Here is a 16,811-nt window from a genome sequence, read left to right as displayed (position 1 = left end):
TACACAAATAAAAGAGGAAAAAAATCAGAGCCTATAAAAAAATAAAATAAAAAGCAACATTTGATGAATTTATATAAAATATGTCAATAATGAAAATTATACCATACTCTCATACTAGAGCATCCAATCGTCTAAATTAAAGAATATATTCACCCAAGCCATGCGAAGTTCTTGACGCATTCCAAAAAACATGCAAGCTCGTGCATCGTCATTCATCAAGTGCTCATATACCATAAGAATTTGATCTATGGAATACCCATTTTGTGTTAGCTTCATACATTCATCTTTAACATCTTTTGCAAAGCTCACTGAATGGCTAGATTGAACTTTATCAAAAGATTTTTCAATACTTATGGCCAAACGGTCTATTGCAGCATCACTATGGGTTGCTTTGCGTTTGCCTTTCTCTTTCTTTCTTTGAATTGGGCTTGTTGTTGAAGCCAATTCAGAATTGTAGGGTTGAGTAAACGGCGAGGCATTACCAAGCCCATCTGTTTCCATGAAAGGCACATCATCATAATTTTGGGTTGATGGGAATACATCTGCCTCGGAGGTGTAATCCATTTGTGTGCCAATACGAGTTCCTAAGGTGACAACACGATGTCCAGTAGCTTGATTATTACCACAAATAATCTCAAAAAAGTCGTAACCCTCAATAGGCTTGTTTAAATAGGATTCTTCGTCCTTGTGGATCAGTATTTTAACAAATAAATATTCAAATGATTCAGTTGGAATTATAATGTACAAATAAAAAATAATAATGTTTAAGTAACTAGTATCTTGATGTATTCTATATATTCAGCCTCACCCATGATTATAATTTTGAGGTTATCATCCCAACCCATGCCACTCATATCTTTTAATTTTTTTTTATCCTCCCCCATCTTCTCCTTAACGTTATGAGATGATTACTTACATTGGCCTCTGTCACTGTCACTCAAAATGTATCTTTCAAGGATCGAATAACAGCTTGTATTGTTTGTGGTTTGAAGCCTTTGTCCACCTTAAACCCTTGTTTAACTTGGCTTGCCATAAATCTTATAAAGTAACGACTTTCCGAGGATGGCCATCTCTTATTTCCTGTAGTTCTTGGGGTAGTATTCATAACTGATGATGTCTAGCTGCCTTGCAATGAATTATATCCCTCCATCTACATTATAATATAAGATAAGACAAAACTTATGATAATTTAAGTCATGCATATATGATAAACATACAAATGGAAGAAAATAAATACTGCATGGATTCTATTTAAGAATACAGTCAAGATATTCAATCATACATAATTTGATAATAGAAGATAAAAAGATACATCAAAAAGTGGCCATTCAACAATGATACAAAATTTAACATAAGAACATGTCAATATAACTACTTGTTCGCCCACATCTTAGTTGCAATTTGATCACGACGAGCAACCCACTCTTGTGCTTCTTCTCTTTGGTCCCAAGCAGTGGTTTGTGAAACACATTGTGGTACCCAATCTTCCTCCTCATGAATAAATTCATCCTGACCGCCGATGAGGATGTAGTTGTGTAAGGTACAACATGCCAATACGAGATCCACTTGTGTCTTGAATGGGAAAAAAGGCCTAGAAGCTAGGACCTTGAAGCGGTTCTTTAAAAAACCAAATGCACGCTCGATGGAGGTACGCGCAGATGAATGTCTTAGATTAAACAATTCCTTGGCATTTGCAGTTGTTCGGGAGCAGAACTCCTTCAAGTGATATCTTACACCCTGTAAGGGGGTATAAAACCAGGTCGTGTGGCATAACCAGTATCAACCAAGTAATATTTTCCTAATTACAAGAGTTAAAATAACTTTAATAAGTTCAATTGTTATATTTAGTTAATTGTCTACATTTTTTTTAAAAAAACTTAAAGATACCTTCAGGAACTTTTAGCCCATTGGGTCGTTCTAGTCCATCACGAAGAACTAAGGGGATGTTTGGATGTCAAGATTGGAGTGGGAGTGAGGGGGGATTGGATGTAACCCCTTGTTTGTCCATACATCAATGGGAGTGAGGATGGATTGTGGAGGGAGTGAGACTTACCCATGTGAGTGAGTCTCACTCACCAAGAAACGGGCGGACTGCCCAATCCTAGACATAGAAATAACATATATGCCCCTAGGTTAAAAGACCCATATTCCCTCTGTGAGAACCGAGCTTCACCATTCTCTCAAACTTCGCCGAACTCTCATCTTCAACCACGATCACTCTCTGGAAACCGCATGGTTCCGATCGGAGGAGAGAATGGAAAGCTCGACGGAGAAGGTTTGTTGTTCTTTGGATTGCTGTTCTTCGGATTGTAGGAGAAGGTGTTGAATCCGTGGTTTGACTTGTGATTATCAGGATTGTAAGATTATCAGGTGTTGAATCCATGGTTTGAGAAGCTGTGGAAGTAGTTTGGGATTGCACAGGTTTTGTGAAGTGATCCTCAATCGATTCACCAGAATCCTTGCTAAGAACCTTGGTATGCCTTGTTATTCCTGGGTTTACTTTTTGTGGGCTTATCTCTGATTTATTTCTTTTTCCCCGAAGTTTTCTTGTATGGCTTTCTTATTAATTTCATGGAGTATTCTCATTCTCTGTTGTATGTTCGTTTTTAGTCACATTAAGTGTGTGCATCAATTTTTCTATTGATCTTCGTACAATTAATGCATAGACATACTACAATAATGGCAATATTTAGGTTGGTTAAAGTTCTAAAGTATTAATCCAGCAATTAAATTTATAACCCAGGATTTGGTTTCAATTTTATTTAACTACATTGTTTGTGGAAAACAATGAACAAAGGTATACTGCGTTCTGAGTGATTTTGATGTTGGCCCATTAATTTGCTAATCTATTTTATTACAATTTCAATAGATTAGGTATTCATATAATTGATGAGAGACATATGAAGTCCATGTCAAGCTTATTGTTGCTTGCTTCATCCTGCTATTTCTTTTGAAATAATTATCTATGTTGACCATCATGACATAGTTATTATTATCTTTAGTATAATTGCTATCTTTCATGCTGTTACTATGAATTCTTCTTTTGAATTGCATTTTACTATAGTATGGCTCAAAGTGTTTTTTCTATTTTAATTCATTAGTACTTAATAAAAAAAAGACTTCATCAAGGCTTTTATCTTATTTTTGATATCTTTGAATGATGGCATTGTTAGCTCACAAGCCATTCATTAGCACTTATGAAAAAAAAAACTTCATCAAGTATTCATCACGCTTATTTATCCAAAATAATTACGTTGAACATTACATATATATTGGCAGTCTAACAAAATTATATATATATTACTTTCTTGGCATATGACAATCTAACAAAGTGGGGGCATATTCCAATCTCTGACTCTTCATATATATATATATATATATTCTAAAGTTTGAATAGATTTAATGGAATTTTTTGTGGCATATGGCTTAATTTTTCGTTTTGAAATTTTCAAGCAAGGATAGCCGGCTTAACATGAGGATGCTCTTGCTGAAATTGTGAAAATGAAAACATGTTGCCACAAGTACTTTTTGAGATTGATGGTCTTTCTGAGGATGAGGCGCTGTTCATCTTACAGGTTCTTTGTAACAACAATTAAATTTTTATTCCATGATTTGTCTTAAAACTCTTTATAATTAAAGATATAATATTCATTCTTGTTTTTAGGTTTTGCCCAAAGACGATGACCAAATGAAAATTTTCTTCGGGTTACCAGACAACAAGAAGCTTCGTTTTTGTCATATATTGTTGTCACGATTGTCATTTAGAGCACCTAATATGTGACCTCATGAGTTGGTTTTACTTTGCTTGGGTGATGTTTGTTTTAAAATTTAGTGTCTTGTGTTAGGCAGTTTTTATGGATTGTATTGCAAGAACAATGTGTTTGTTTTAAAGTTTGTTGATCATTGAATGTAGCAATGAGAAAACAATGTTCTTGTTTGGTCCTTAGTAAGTGAAAGCTTATGTTGTTATTAGGAAATCAAAGCTTCTTCTTTGTGTCTTTTTTTATTTTTTTTGGCAGAAATCAAAAGCTTATGTTGTTAGGTATATATGGCAAGAAATCAAACCTTATGTTGTTAGGTATATATATGGCAAGAAATCAAAGCTTATGTTGTTAGGTATATATACAATGTTCTTGTTATTAACATGATGATAGAAAACATAGTTATATTGTGTGTGTTTGTGTATATTGCTGACAGTAAACATGGTTATTCCATTGCCATATATGGCAAGAGAAAAGAAAGAGATGGCAAGAAAAAGTTATCTTATTATTATTATTATTATTATTATTATTATTATTATTATTATTATTATTATTATTATTATTATTATTATTTTCAATGTTATTACAAATGTTTATTTTGATAATTAATTAGTTAAATTTTTTGAATGTGTTACAGAAATATAATTAAAAATAACTCATCATAGTTAATACCACTAATTACTAGCTAATAAATAATATTAATATTTGAATATAATACTTATAACAAAATTATAGTATTATAAAATTAAATAGTTATTTTTATAATTAATTAGTTACATTTTTTCAATGTTTTAAAAATTATAATTAAAAATAACTCATTATATTTAACACCATTAATTAATAGCTAATTAATGATATTAATATGCCATCCCAAAAATTAGAATGAAATTATAGTATAATAAAATTAAATATTTATTTTTGATAATTAAAACATATATGTAATTAAAAATAACTCGTTATTATATATACAATATCATTTATATGCATGAGGGGCATAAGTGTCATTTTATCATATTTACTTTTTTTACTTTTCCCATTCCCAATAAATTACACTCAAAACCTTACCAACCAAACACATTCTTCATTCTCACTCCTTCTCCATTACCCATCATGTCACTCCCAATCCACTCCTCCCCCAATCCACTCTTGGCATCCAAACACTCCCTTAAGAGTCATGCGCGGATCCTTCCCACCAGCGAGAATAAAAGTAGAACGAAGGTCAAAATTCACAACTGGAAGGACGTTTTGAGTTGGGTTAGGGTTTTTTTCCTCGAAAGGCTGCAACTTCAAATGCTGGGACAAAAGCATGAATATGTGTCCCATCTAAGGCCCCAACACAATCCTAGTATTGAATACTATATGTTAGAATTAATCCAACTAAAATACAATTGTTTGAAGTCTAACATAACAATACTTTGAAATAAGGATACAATGTTCTCCTTGTTGCTATATAAGGCAGGGTTTGAAAACTTGGTGGCCGCACGTATTCATGCTGCATTTCACCGATTGCGAACAACATGTGATTGAAATATCTACTAACAATCTCACCGGACCTCAAAAAATTATGTACAATAACACGGTTGTGCTGGTTGTGTCCTATGGTGTGCAAGAACATTAGTAATTGCTCCTCAACGCTCATGTGCAATGTATCCCGAACAAGTCCTTTTCCGCGTAATATTGAGCATAGGTTAAAAAATGTAGATTTGTTCATCCGCACCATGTTAATACTAGTATCATCATTCTCATCTATCAATCTAGACAAATATTTTCTCCGTATTTCTAATCTTTCACATGATGGTTCTCTATGAATTCTATGTCTTTTGTTCTGAATCCATGATAACGCGGTGTAGGCGGCAACCAATACTATTAGTTGCATGAGGTATAATTCATCATCTCCATTCTTGAAATGATCCATCTAATATGTAATTAGTAACAATAAAATAATTAACTGTAAGCTATAACATAATGACAAACCATTAAGAAATATTTCTATTTAAAACATTCAAAATGGTCACAAAACATTTTTCAAACTTAGTAAAAAAACTTATTCTATTCCTAATTATTCACAAAATCATTCATATCTTCAAACCTTTTAAAACTAAAAGAAAAGCAACCCAAAAACATAATACATCACAACTTTCTATTTTCTGTTTTTCCCAATGAATGAAAGAACCATATAATCACAACATGTATTCATTATTAAAGAGTATTTTTAGTTTTTATTATACATTATTAAAGAGTATTCTTAGGACAATCAGATCATGCAGGAGATAATCCAAACAAATTGAAGTTCAGAGAAATGTTAAATAATACACTTCAGAACTATCCAACACTCAAGTAGATTATTATAAATATGGAATATATGTACTGACAGTTAGCCACAATCAGCTAGGATGCAGGCATTTTTATAAAATAAATTTAACACATGTACATTTTATGATCAAGGAAAAAAATTTTCAAGCCCCATAATGTAGGGAATAGTCAGTTTTATATTTGTTCAAAACATCAGCATCAAACCACAGAAATCTGAATCAAATATTTCAGCAAAGTGCAATTTATTTGGAGTCCTACTTTCTAAAATAGAAAAACAGTAACAATAATATTGATATATGCCATATTTGGCTTCAGTGGGAGGTACTCTTCTTATGATTAGATAAGAAACCAAGAGTTAGCATCCTTGTTTCAAAAACTTCATTTGTGTTTTTTTTTTTAATTTTATCACCAATCAAACGACTCAGCGAAAATATGATAGCAGCTTAACAAACTATAAATTATACTTGTCGGAGTCCATGCCAAAGACAATGGAAAATGGGTTGCATGGTTTTCCTTGCTCAAGTGGATTAGCCATTGCTGGTCATCAATGCTTTTAATAATGATTTAACATATTCTAAAATTAGCTGAATTGAAGGGTACTAGTTCACTTACACAAGTACATATGCACCAAACTTGTATAGGCGTGGCACTTGCCAGAGCACCAAGGTGGTAAAGAATATCCAAAGCCATAAGTTTGAAAGTCTAACCAATAGTACCATACACATGTCGCAATTATACTTTGAAGACTTATGTTTTGAGTGGAACAAAATCTTTAGATATTACACCCTGCCATTTAATCAGAACAATAATCGACAAAAACACAATCGACAAAGACACAATCGACAAAAACACAATCGACAAAGACGCTGATTAGCTTCGAATGAAGAAATTCACATAATCATTAATTCCATTGTGAACTCACATAAATTGGAGTTACTATAAAGATGTGAATCTCATATTCTGCTATTGAGATCTCTCATGTTTCACTATACATTTCCCAATTATTACCAAAATATGATTAGAGAATAACTAAAGCGCATCAAACCCTAAATAAAAGTTCTCATTCCATACAACCTCTCATTGTTAGTGGAATCTGATCCTAGAAAGCCTCAAACCTGGCATTGTCACCTCAAGATCAAGAATCTTTAATCCTATAAACATTCCTTATTAAATTCGTTCGGTTATATTCATCATCTTCAGGGCTCGCAAAATACACTAATGCCAATCAATCATATATATGCAATAAACACAACCACATTTGCAAATATTATACACAATCACAACCAAACAACAAAGAATAGTATCAAGTTTCAACACATAAACAAAAAAAAAAATCTCATATCAAGTAAAACAAGAGGACGATACCTATCTTAGCTGCTGAAAATATCCAAAAAAAAATTGAAAAATAAAAAGCAGCCAAAAAATAAGAGCAAAAGAAGATGAGAAGTAGAAGATCAAGAAGAATGTTAGATTTCTCACTTTTGCTCCTTGGCCGGCGCCGGCGCCGCACTCTTCGTCAACTTCTCGAAAATTAAATATCACCCAAAACCTAAAATTAAGATCACCAAAAACCCAAATATAAAATTAAAAAAAATTAAACACCAACCCACAAAAAATGGAGAGGAAGATGGAGGAAAAGAAGATGAACAATCAAAAGAAGGTGTCGCCGTTGTTGCTCGGCCAACGATGCCAGCGATTGGAGGAGAAAAGGTTTCAGAGATGAGAATGTCCAGTAATAAGATGAAAGGGATGGAGGAGAAGCGTGGATGGAGGAGACTTTACAAATCCTGTGCATCCCTCACATGAGTCTCATGTGAGGGATTCAAAACTCATGGATTTTGGAATTCGGCCATTTTGGCCGAATTCCAAAATCCCTCATTTCTGGGATTTGGAAATACAAGGATTTTTGAAATCCAAGGATTTCCAAATCCAAGTATTTGCAATCCCGCAAAACGAACAGCCTCTGCAATTGGAAATCTACTGTATTTTCAAATACATCTAATCAAACACTATATTAATTTGAGGCTATTATTAAATTTTGATTTAATTAATATTTAATTAAATTAAAATTGCATAAATATTAATGTTTTACTTTTTAAAATTAATTATTAATAAATTATAATATAATTTTTTTAAAAAAAAGTTTGTAATGTTTGGATGGATGTGTGCTTACTCCTGAGTAAATGGATATTTAAGTACTGATTTCACAAATTTTTATATCTCATCCACTCTGCATTGCATTGCTTCGTGAATGAGAATTTAAGAATGGTGATTATGTTTTTTATCCGAAAAAAATAAATAAATTTAGATTTTTTTTTAAATTATGTGTTATGTCTCTTTGTTTTATTTAGGCTAAAAATATATGGAATTTTGTAGTTTAGAAATGGCCAGTTAATTATTATTAATTAAACTTTAGTGATTATTAAGACATTGCCTTTGTTAATTAATGTGTACTAGAATTACATTATATTTGATAATAATTATTCACAATGCGTACTACATGTCCAGCTTCTTCTTGAAATTTATAAGAATTGTGATTTTTTTTCCTAAAGTTTGGAATTGATGTTTTTGAACCATAATCGTAATCATCATGCATATTTTTAATTTTAAATTCATTGTGTTAAAAGAATAATAAAAACTAATTTATGTATACATTATGTGAGATGAAAAGGGTATGCTTGTGTATAGATATTAAAAAAAAACTTGAGATTTTCATAAAGATTCCTTGTTCATTGATTATAAAAATATAATAAAAACCAATTCTTAATTTTTCAAAGATTCCAAGTTCAATTTTTTCTTAAATATTTCTTTGGGCAAATTTAAAAAAAAAACAAATAAACTCAACATCCTAAATGGTGCACATCAGTGAAGAGATCTAAACAAATTACGATTGAATCTTGTGAAAAAACATCATTAAAGTTTTCCTATGGAATAACACTTGGACCAATAAGAGTTTTCTTCCTTAATATAGTGTATGGGCATTCTGGCACGAGTGGGTTCAGATCCTTCAGTAATTGCCCGTATGGTATGTACCCTAAGGTCCTTTATCTCTTCATCTTGTTTTCTTATCCACTGAAACTTTGCACAGTAAGCAGAGGGTGTGTCACTTGGCCCCCATTTGACTTATTGTAAGCTTGCTTATTTGGCAGCGCAAGCCTATCAAACATAGAAGCTCGCAACTCCAAAAGTAAGTTCTTCTTTCTCAAGTAAAACTCCTTCGGTGTCATCTTTTCAGTATGTAGCTTCCTATAGGAGGTGTATATGTTATAAATCTTCTTGGCAAAAGTACCCTTCGAATGGTGAAACTTTGGTGGCATGCCCCTTTATTCATGTTGTTTTGTTGGGAGCGAAATTCACCATTTGTGGAGTTCTCTTTTACCATTCGTAGTGGTTCGAAAGAGTTGGTAAATGAACTTGATGGGTCATTCTCTGAGTCTTGGAACGAAACAAAACTCGCTTTCTCCTGAGGTGAGGGTAGCTTCCTATTGGTCAACCTTGGATTCCCTATTGTAAAAGACTTTGTTGGGATAGCCTTGGGCTTCTTAAAGATACCACTCTCTTTTCCCTTGGCAATGATTGTGAATGAAGGCTAGTCTTCATCCTCTCCTCCCTCAATGTTCACGACCCTTTTTGGTGAGTTTGTTACAAAAGGATGTTCTAGCAGTAAAGATATCCTCCTTAACCTCAACAGGCTTTATCACGTTCGGGCTATGTCCCCTTAATGGCAAGTGTGGGATGTGAACGTCAGTTGGTGATGGTGGTGGACTTGGTAAAAGTTGACATAGTCCAAGACTTTCCCAAATTTAGTCTTTGCTTCAGTGGGCCCTGTACAGATGGATGCATAGGGCAGCTTAACCTGACTGCGTTCCCCCAAGAAGATGGTGCATGTAGGATGTAGCAGTAGCATTGTTGGTGTTGTTTGTTGATGCCATTACAAAAAAACTTGAAAAGGAAACATCAAATTAACAACACTAATTGATTTGATTTTTTTTTCTACTTTTTTTTTTAATTTCCCATTCACACATTGTTTCAAAGGTGGGAGGAGAAGTCAAGTCCCCACAAGGCATGCATGCCAGAATTTGGGGGGTCCTTTATTTTTATCTGGCCTTTAATTAGGTGCTGACTGGTTATAAATGATGAATCACAAATCAAATTTTATTTTTTTTTAAATTTCAGATGATTACAGGTTCATGACTTCCATTAAGGGCAAGCCCCTAATGTTAATTACCCCAGACTTTGTTGTGGGGACATCAGATTAATAAACAAGTGTGAATGAGAAATTATTGGACAATCATAAAATTAATTTTTTTTATTGATTTAAAAAAGCATACGAATACATAAACATGAGCAAGACTACACAAGTACTAAGAAAACTTTTTTTTATCATGTTTTTTAATTTCTTTTTATCTTTGCACGACTTGGCTGACCATCTTGACTCCTTTGCTAAAAGCATATTGATAACTGTAGTTTCTTTGATTTTTTTGTTTTTTTTTTGTGTGTTTGAATTTTAACATATCACATAGCTCACAGACTGCAGTCACTCAACATTTATGAGTCACCCAGTAGATTTCCTTTGATTTATTTTATTAATGAAGGCTTTACGCTTTATGCTTGTGAAATCTTCATATCTGTAATTTGTGGAACTTCTCAAGTCTTTGACTTCGGTTTTACAGTTACATTTTTCATATATAAAATGTTTAGATCTTGACTCTTCCATGCTTTGAGCCTTGACCATCATATCATCAAGTTGTGGCTTCCCACATGATCGGGTCATTAACTTAACTATTTTGACTTGTTTTTAGAATGGATCTTAAGCTGCAATTATAAATCTGATTTCTATTAACTAAGTCATCAAAAGAGTTTTCCAGTTAGCCTCTGTGAATGTCCAATATTGGACCTCATAGTTGCTTTGAAGAAAATGATTGAAAGTTTTCAACATCTTTGTGAGTGTCAAACATAGGTTCTCAAAGTGGGTTTGAAAAGAGATCTTCAACTGATTTCCATCACCACTGTGAGTGTCGAGTATTGGACCTCGCAGTTGGCTTTGAAGAGAGATTTTCAAGAGTTTTTACAAAAAGTTTTCATTACCCTATGAGTGCTAAACTTGGGACCTTATAGTAGGTTTCAAGAAAGTTTCAACAATTTTCATCACCCTTATGAGTGTCAAGAATGGACCTCAAAGTTGGCTCTAAAAAGAAATTTTCAAGAATTTCACCCATGTGAGTGTTAAACATTGGACCTCACAGTGAGTTTGAAGAGAGATTTTTTTTTTTTTAAAAAAAAAAGAGTTTTCAAGAACTCTTCTTTTGACTCCAATGGGTGTCGAGAGACCTCAAAGTGAGTTTGAAATGCGTTTTTATTAAAAAAAAATTATGAACTCTTCTCTTCACTCCAATGAGTGTCCAGAGACCTCAAAGTGAGTTAAAAGAGAGTTTTTATCAAAATTTTTATTAACTATTTTTTCACTCCAATGGGTGTCGAGAGATCACAAAGTGAGTTTAAAGAGAGATTTTATAAAAAAAATTCCTCAACTCTTCTTCTCACTCCAGTGAGTATAAAGACCTCAAAATGGGTGTAAAGTGAGTTTTTATAAAAAAATTTCATGAACTCTTTTTTTCACTCCAATGATTGTTGACAGATCTCAAAGTGAGTTCAAAGAGAGTTTTTTTATATAAAAAAAAATTCATCAACTCCTTTTTTCGCTCCAATGAGTGTCGAGAGACCTCAAAGTGAGTTTGAAGAGAGTTTTTATAAAATAATTTTCATCAACTCTTTTTTTCACTCCAATGAGTGCCAAGAGACCTCATAGTGAGTTTCAAAAGAGTTTTTTTTTATATATAAATAAGTTTGTCAACTCGTTTTTCACTCCAATGAGTGTTACGAGACCTCAAAGAGATTTCAAAGACAGTTTTTATAATAATTTTCATTAACTTTTCTTTTCACTCTAATGAGTATCGAAAGACGTCAAAGTGTGTTTGATGAAAGTTTTTTATAAAAATTTTATCCATCCCCATGAGGGTCAAGATTTCATGGTAGGTTTCAAAAGGATTTCATAAATTTTTATTTATCCCCACAAGTGTCATGATCTCATGGTAGGCTTAAAAGAGATTTCAAAAAATTTTTATCCACCCCACAAGTGTCAAGACCTCATGGTAGACGTGAAAAAGATTTTATAAATTTTTCACCCCCATGAATGTAAGACCTCATGGTAGTCTTCAAAGAGAATTTTATAAATTTTTTATCCACTTCCATGAGTGTCAAGATCTCATGGTAGGATTCAAAGAGATTTTTCATAAGTTTTCATCCACACTCATGAGTGTCAAGATCCCATGGTAGGCTTCAATGAGATTTTTCATAAATTTTTTATCTACCCCCATGAGTATCAAAACTCCATGGTAGGCTTCAAAGAAATTTTTCATAATTTTTTTTATCCACCTCTATGAGTGTCAAAACCCGATGGTGGGTTTCAAAGAAAATTTTTCATAAATTTTTTAACCACCCCCATGAGTGTCAAAACCCCATGGTCCTACTTCAAAAAAAATTTTCATAAATTTTTTATCCACTCCCATGAGTGTCAAGATCTCATAGTAGGCTTCAAAGAAATTTTTCATAAATTTTATCCCCCCACCCATGAATGTCAAGACATTATGGTAGGTTTCAAAGAGATTTTTCAAAAATTTTCAACCACCCCATGAATGTCAAGATCTCTGCATCTGCCTCTGATATTCCCCCATTCACACATCCTCCAGCATGTGCAAGCTATATGTTGGCAACCTTCTCTCTTAACAGTTAAGAACATTCCAGTGAGTATGTTGCATAATGAAATTCACATCTGCATCTACCTTAGAAATCTACCTGCGGAACTCCACAGCAGTTACTACTCCCCAATCCTTGCCTAAAGCAACAAAAATGGATGGGGATTCTCTCTAAGAAAACCTCCGACACTTAAATAGCTATCATGGTTCTAAAGCATCAGCATAGTTAAAAGGAAAGAGATTTCATTGAAACTTAAGGCCTGATCTAACAACCTATTTATTACACACATTTCTCTCTTGGAAACATGAGAGAGCTTAAGCCTTAAGGCCTATGTAAAATGATCAGTAGGAATCATGGAAGAAATACTTACAACTAGAAACCAACAAAGTTTGTGCGACCCACTCCAAAAAATCTTAAGAATGTAAAACATCAAATTTAACACCTCTCCTCAAACTTAAGATGGGAGAGAAGAGACTAGGTTGAATTTGGAGACTAGTTCACAGAAGCAATTTCATAGATGTGACTTAGTGAAGAGATCTATAATCTGTTCAGTGGAAGGAGTTACTCAAGATTTAGAGTCCCACAAAGGGGATGCTAACGTTTAAAGTGATAATCAAGTTTAATATGTTTGGTTCGTTCATGGAAGGCATCATTTTTTTCATCTTAATGGTACTACGATTGCCATAAAGAAGAGTTGTTGCATATGAAAGAGGAACACCGAGATCTTAAAGTAACCATCTTAACCACACAAGTTTTGAGTTAATGTCACCAAGAGCTCAATATTTTGCTTCAGTGCGGGTTCGATCAACAATAGTTTGTGTTTTGCTTCTTGGAAAGTATTAGTTCTAGAGGGGTACTAGTGTGGTGATTTTCACTCAATCTCTCATGTAACGTAAGCACACTGATAAGTGCTAAATAGTTCATATTTTTCGAATCATTTACACTGATTTTAGCATGGATTCTGACATTTTTAGCACCTAATTAGTATGAAATTTCATTCTTTGGTTCACTTCAGCCTTTATTTTTTTTAGGAAAAGAGAAGCAAATTCAGGGGAGTTTTGAAGCAGAATAGGCCAAGTTGCTGAATCAGAGCTTCGCCATAGCTGACATCTCACCATGGTTGTTGCCAATCTCATCAATACCATTATTAAGTGGTGGAAGCATAGAACCAGTAGAAGTAACACAGGAGCCACAACGGCCTTATAACGGCCATATAATGGCTAAAACCTATCACGCCTGTGATATAGCCACACAACACCCAAAAAGCAATATCAGGACGCTATTTGAAGCCCAAGTAATAACTTACTCACCACGGGCATCACAATGCCTATAGTAAGGCCATGGCGAACTCGATCCTATAAATACTCTAGGTTTCTCAAATTTCAGGGAGATTCTTTTGCTAAATTAGGTAGGATGGTCGGAGTTATGGAGATCTGAGCGGCTGGAGATGAGTTTCTTCCATATTCCAGCAGATTTTGGTGAGTTTCTCAAGGAAAATTCAATGATCAACTTTAGAGGAGGGCGCCTGAAGGCATTTGGCATCATCTTGTCAATCTTGGGATCCTCTTGCCCTTAACCTTGGCAGACCTATTGGAGGGAGTTAGTTTAGAAATTCTTTAAATGCTTATCTATTCTTTAGTTTTATGGTTCTCTTGTTTTAATGCTTTCTTTTATGATCCATAAGAACCTAATTTGAGAAAAATTGTATGTCTAGGTTCCTCGATTATTGTTTATAAATCTTGATTGATAATTTAATAAATCTTTCTAGTCCTTTGTGAATCATTGCATGTTTGCTTGAATGATATTCTTGTTAATGTGGATGAGGAAGCTATGCCCCCATGTTAGAAAACTCAAGCTATGATAGATCTATGTATGCTCTAAGAGGTTAGGTTTGCTAGATCTCTGGATTAGGTATTGATTACCCCTTAGGCTTAGGGTTTGATTTATCCCTTCTAGAGGAGTTCTTGTACTTAAGGTAAACATAGGAGGCTGGGGTAAGAAGAGATTCCACCTTAAGTTCCTAGTGATTTAGACCTAGTTGTCAAGAGATTGGGACTAGTAGACCTTTGAACTTCCCCGGTCCAATTCTAGAACACGATTGTCACACTCAATGCCTACCATAAGTAATAATCAAGATAACTTTTATACAACCTCTCAACTTCTTCCAATTGTGCTTAATGGTTCTCCAATTGTATTATGTAATAAATTGTAGAAGTAGGATTAAAGAAAGAACATAATGTTTTGGGTATTGATTATGCTAAAAGAAAGTAATAGGAGCCTCTCATTGTTCCTGGGGAAATACGACCCTCATGCTCACACATGAGGTATTTCTTGAAGGCTTGTACACTTGTGGTATACACAGACTTAATTGTAATATTATTTGCATAAGTGCATATTTATACTCATATATTCATACACCTCAAAGTCGTCTGTAACACACATACACTTAATATAAATTCAAACAAGCTAGAGAAAGAAGACACATGAATTGATTACAAAGTTTGGCATAACTTGCCTACGCCTGGGGGGCCGAGTCTGGAGATAACAATACACTAAAAGAGGGGTAAAAAGAAGAGTACAACGCTCACTCTCACTAAAACAAAGATAAAGAACAACTTTCTCTAGATTGGCTGACATCCATTCTCACTCTCCCTTACCCAAAGGTCTCTCGCGAGTGGTACACTCTTAATTTCAAAGCAGGGTCTCTTATATAAATGTCTCCACGTCCCAAATATAGCACCTCCCTCGTTTAGAATCTCCATGGCTCCTAATTTAGACATCTTCTAAAATTAAAGTTGCAACTCCTATTGTAACTAAGCTTGTAACACGGCTCACCTGTTGATCCTAAATAAGTTCTAGCTTCTGTTGTAACGCGACCTTGTGATCCCTCCAACCCTCCCAGTAATGCCAGTCCAAGTCGATACAGATAACTCCTCCCGATTTCTTCCTTCCAGCAACTACCTTGCCTCTTCACATCATACCAAGGCGCGTCTCCATCTCACCAAAGATGGTCTTCAAAGATTTTTAAAATCTTCTTTCCAAACTTGATCTCCATTCATGCAAGTTTGGTCTTCACAATCTTCAAGCTTGATTTTCATTCATCCAAGTTTGGTTCATCAATGTTCTTGTTACTAGAGTTGATCTCTTTTCATCCAAGTTCAGCTCTTCAATATCTTCCAAGCATAATCTTCATTCATCCAAGCTTGGGATTCAATTACCTCCAAATATATTTGTGCCTTCAAATGGATTTATCCTGAATAGTTTGTATCTTCAGATAGATCTTCTTTCCAAAGATAGTTGTGTAGATATTCTCCACATGCCTTTTGCTTTCTCCTCAAAAGAGATCTTCCAAGGTTGATGCTCTTACCAAAGATAGCTTCAATAGATTTTCTCCACTTGGTTCCTTGATAGAAATCCTCTATAAATAAGCTCTTGCCAAAGATAGCTCCATATGGTTTCTTGAGAGATCCTCTAAATATAGCTCCAACCATAGTATTCTAGTCTTTAAGCCACATCATCATCGTTTGCCAAATCATCCTGCCATGTCACTAATCTTGCCACATCATCATCATTGACACGTCACCTTGACTTAGTATCAAATAATGGCAACTAATGTGCTTTCGCACTAGGAAAAAGTATTAGGTTTTTGTAAAGAAACAGTAGTAGAATATTATGATAATCACAGAGATGGGAAGGTAATTGACTTACCCTAGTTGAGCGTCGTAACGGTGTAGAGTTAGACTTGGAGGACTCGAACTTGAACTCTTAGACAGGTGGAATATTATGTGTAAGATCATCAGAAGAGCCAGAATAATTGGTCGTGACTACAGTAGGATCCCTAGATGAACTAGTAGATAAGCCACTGCAGGGTAAGGTTTTTGAAGATTCATTGGAAAACAAATCAATTGAGGGATTAATAAAATACAAAACATATGAATTTGGAATTTAAAAATCAATTAAAGATGAAAACATTTTGTGCTT

The sequence above is a fragment of the Dioscorea cayenensis genome, chromosome 5, assembly GCF_009730915.1.
Source record: "Dioscorea cayenensis subsp. rotundata cultivar TDr96_F1 chromosome 5, TDr96_F1_v2_PseudoChromosome.rev07_lg8_w22 25.fasta, whole genome shotgun sequence".
Taxonomy (NCBI): domain Eukaryota; kingdom Viridiplantae; phylum Streptophyta; class Magnoliopsida; order Dioscoreales; family Dioscoreaceae; genus Dioscorea; species Dioscorea cayenensis.
This window is presented reverse-complemented; position numbering follows the sequence as displayed.